The sequence below is a fragment of the Rattus rattus genome, chromosome 5 (genome assembly GCF_011064425.1).
Source record: "Rattus rattus isolate New Zealand chromosome 5, Rrattus_CSIRO_v1, whole genome shotgun sequence".
NCBI classification, from domain to species: Eukaryota; Metazoa; Chordata; class Mammalia; order Rodentia; family Muridae; genus Rattus; species Rattus rattus.
The window spans coordinates 109,100,705-109,105,620 of NC_046158.1; positions in this window are offsets into that span (position 1 = coordinate 109,100,705).

Genomic DNA, 4,916 nt, shown 5'->3' on the forward strand with positions numbered 1-4,916 from the left:
ATAAGAAATATTCAAGTTAATAAAAAAAATGATTATATCATGAAATTTGCAGCCAAATGAATGAGACTAGAAAATATCTTCCTGAGTGACATAACTCAGACCCAGAAAAACGTACATGGTATGCAGTTGCTCATAAATTGATATTAACCTTAAAGTATAGGATAAATATATTATAATCCACAGACCCAAGGAATCTAAGTAACAATGAGGACCAAGGGAGCATGCTTGAATCTCACCCAGAAGCATAAATAAAAAAGACATTGGAACTGAATGGTAGGAGGACCCTGTGTGGGAGATGAGGCCAGGAGGGGATCAGGAGAAATCATGTGAGGATAGGAATTGTGGAGAGAGAACTGGGAGAGAGAACTAAAATTATGAATGGTAGGGAAGACAAGTCAGAAACTTAGAACAAGGGAGACTTCCAGAAATCCATGAGCATGACCATAGCTGATACTTCTAGCAACAGGGAATATGAAACCTGAAATGGCCACCTTGTCCAACCATGCATTACTTCTAAGGAAGGGATGTGAATATCAACCCAACCACAAAGCATTCAACCCAATATTTATCCTACCTAGAAGATTTTCAGATAGTAAGATGAAACAGAATTTGAAGGAATAATAAGCCAATGACTATTTCAACTTGAGACCCACTCCATGAGAGATAGACAGAGGGAGAGGAAGACGGAGAGGGACAGGGACAGGGAGAGGGGGAGGGGGAGGCGGGAGGGAGGGAGGGAAGGAGAGAGAGAGAGAGAATCTCTGACACTATTAGTGATATTCTGCTGTACTTGCAGACAGGAGCAAGATATCTATCTTCTGAAAGACTTCACACAACAGCTGTTAGAAACTGATGCAAAGGCTCACAGCCAGATGTGGGAAGCATGGAGAATCTTGCAAAAGAGTGAGATAAAGTTTTGTAGAAGCCAGATAAGTCAAGAATATCACAAGAAAACATACACAATCAACTAACCTGGATCCACAGGTTACTGAGACAGAGTCACTAACCAAAGAGCTAGCATAGGATGGACTTAGGCCCCTATGTATGTATGTATGTATGTATGTATGTATATGTGTGTGTGTGTGTGTATACATACATACATACATATATATACATATATATATATATATACATATATATATAAACAGATATATATATATATATATATATATATATATATATATATATATATCTGTTGTCCAGCTTGGTATTCATGTAGGTCCCATATATACTGAAGCTGGGGCTGTCTATGACTCAGTTGTCCGCCTTTGGAGCTTTTTCTTCTGGCTGGTCTGCCTTGGCTAGCCTCAATAAGAGAATTTTTACCTAGTACTAGTGTAAGTTGATATGCCACATGGGCTTGATATCAATGGGAAGTTCTCCCTCATTGAGGAGAAAAAAAAAGGGTTGGTTGGGGGAGAACAGGTAAGAGGAAGAGGTTAGGTGGAGAGGAGTGAGGGGATGATCTGATCAGGAAATTAAATAAATAAATACATAAATATGTAAATAAATAAATAAATCAAAATATTGAAATGGATCTGTCAGACATATACCACTCTTTGCCATATTTATAAAGATTCTATATCCTACTTTAGAGATACTTGCTCATCTATCTGCTCTATCCATAGTAGCCAGGAAACAGAAACTATCTGAATTTTTATCAATTGACAATAACTGCAGTACATTTATAAAACAGACTATCATTTTGCTGAAAAGAAAGATAGAATTCAAAATCCATTTGGGACATTCATGAGCTACTGTACTATATTTTGGATAACCAAAACTCCCAGTGGGGGAAGCAAGATTATTTGTGTCTTTTAGGAACATCCCAATCTTTTCTGAGCTGATTTTCACTTTGAATCATTCTCAAATGATCTAGGCAGATCGAAACCTCGTGAAGCGCTGATTGTCGATTCCTTGAGATGCAACCTCCAGTCTAGATCTCAGATATAAGGCCAGCTGCTCTCTTGCTGTAGGTACTGCTGCTCAGTTTTCCAGGTGTGTGTGTGTGTGTGTGTGTGTGTGTGTGTGTGTGTGTATGTGTGTTATCAGTTTCCAATGAGAACACTGTGCTGAACCAGACTACATATTCAGTAGCCACAGGTTCTTGGGGAGATTTCTACCATTTACTGAAGGTCTAATGAGAGTGTCAGTTTATATGGTTTAAGGTTTCTATGCACTGGTATCAACAGAAATTAGGACAGTCTTCCAAAATCCTGATTTATGAAGCACCCATTTTAACACTGGAGTCTCTATAAGGTTCAGTTACTGTGGATCTTTAACAGATTTTTTTCCTCCCACCATTGATCCTGTGAAGGCTGATGGTGCTGCAACTTATTACTGTTGGCAAATCAAAGAACTTCCTCCCACAGTGCTCTGAAGCTTGATCAAGCTTGCTTATATTATCTCTTCCTCTTTACCAATCAAGCGTATGTCATTGGGCTTCTGTAGAAGAAAGTTTTTTTTCTTAAATGAAAAATTGTAAACTGCTGTGTTTTCTACGTATTTTATAATTTAATGCTTCCGTTCTAAATCCTGCTGTGATTTCCTATTTATTTTATTCACGAATACCTAGTTCCTTCACTTCCTCTCCTCAGTTTCTTGAACCCCATCCCTTGCCTAGCTATGCTATATCCAGCATTATGCTTTCATTCTATTTTTCTGAAGTTGCATGTCCTACTTTTCTTTTACTGTTACGTGATGAATACCACACTGTTCATTGACTTGTTCTCTGGCTTATTCATCTTTGTTATATGGCAAAGGCTCATCTGGGTGTTGTTCACAATAGCCCTAGTCCTCCGACGTCATTCATTAATCAAGACAGTTTCTCACAGACATGGCCACAGGAGAGATAGAATGAGGTAATTCTTCATTTGAGCTTTCCTCTTCCTGGGTGACTTTAGGTCATACCAATTTGACAAAAATCAGTAATGTAGTAATCAATAATTTAAGCTTAAGTATCATTATATTTGACTTTCAGAGACAGGAATATATTATCCTGTGGAGGCTAATGGTGCTGTAATCTAGTATTGTCAGCTGGATAAGGAGCTTCCTCCCATTGGGGCTTAACAATCTTATCCTGGCATTGATACTCTTTATTTAGAAACTACTTAAATTTGTTTGAGCTAAAAAAAAGTGCTTTATGATTAGTTTTCTATCATTCATAATAAATTAATATGCTGAGTTAAAACCACTAACAGAGTTTGTAGATGATGTTCCCAGATTCTTGGGAGCAAGAACTTTCACTCAGTTTTCTTGGGAGCAATGAAAATATTGTCTCACAAACAACAACTGTGTGTTCTGGCTAGAAGTGTCAAATGTAGCAGTCAATAGATTGTGACAAGGCTTTGACCAACAATTAGGCATGTAAGTCTAACAGTATGTTCCTGTGAATCCACTACCTTTGCAATCACAGTAGTAGTTATTTCCTCCATCTACATATAGACCTTCATGAAGAAATGTCTGACTGGCACATTCAGGAAAGTTAAATTCACATTGGTCTCCAAAGAATCCAGGTACATATTCACAGAAGTAAGGCCCAAAAACATCCTGACATGTGGAATCATGTAGACATGGCAGTGTCCACATTCAACCATTTCTAACCCAATTTCTAACAAGTTCACATCAGAATACTTTTGAGGACAGATACATGTATATATTCTTATCCTATTGCAATATATAGTCTCATTCTTGCAGAGAACAGAAACTGTTTCATCCACTTCCAAGTCTCACAATGTCTGCCTTGGTATTCAGTCAAACTTTAACAGGAGTAGCCATTGATTCCATCATGGTACAAAACTCCATTGTGGTAAGGACTGGAAGCACACTCAGTGTGATCTTTGGGACAGAGAGACATGGTGATCAGGAATTTTATGGAAGATGTGACCATGCTGTCAGAAGTTCTTTCAATGAGAATTATTGGTAGTTTCATAGGCTAACCTTCTGTAGTCAGGAGGACATTGGCACAGACAGGCCCTTTCCTGGGGTATTCACACAAGTGGCTGCTATTCCTTCCTTGGCAGGAACTGGAGAAGCAAGAGTCTTTTGGCTCTTCACAGTCTTTGTCAAAATTATTAGCTATATCTAAATAATAATTGTTTTGTGGAAAACTTTTGTCCCCGGCTTGTGAATCCTGTACCCCTAACTTGTCTGCCTTGAGTGCAAGAGGATGTGTTTAGTGCTTCAGTAATTTAAGGTGCCAGAGTGTATTCTCTTAGTGTCTGTATGACATCTGCCCAGGATCTTCTGGCTTTCAAAGTCTCTAGTGAAAAATCTAGTTTAATTTTGATAGGCCTAACTTTATATGTTACTTGACCTATTTCCCTTACTGCTTTTAATATTCTTTCTTTGTTTTGTGCATTTGGTGTTTTGACTATCATGTGATAGGAGGACTTTCTTTTCTGGTCCAATCCATTTGGAGTTCCTTAGGTTTCTTGTATGTTTATGGGCATCTCTTCCATTAGGTTAGGGAAGTTTTCTTCTATAATTGTGTTAAAGATATTTACTGGTCCTTTAAACTTGGAGACGTTGCTCTCTTCTATACCTATTATCCTTAGGTTTGATCTTCGCATTGTTTCCTGGATTTCCTGGATGTTTTGGGTTAGAATCGTTTGGAGTTTTACCTTATCTTTGACAGTTGTGTCGATGTTTTCTATGGTTTCTTCTGCCCCTGAGATTCTCTCTTCTATGTCTTGCATTCTGTTGGTAATGCTTGTGTCTATGACTCCTGATCTCTTTCCTAGGTTTTCTAACTCCCTTTGTGATTTCTTTATTGTTTCTTTTTCCAGTTTTAAATTCCGGAATTTTTTTTTCAACTCCTTCACTGGTTTGGTTATGTTTTCCTCTAATTCTTTCAGGGATTTTTGTGTTTTCTCTTTAACGCTTCTACTTGTTTACATATTTTGTCCTGTATTTCT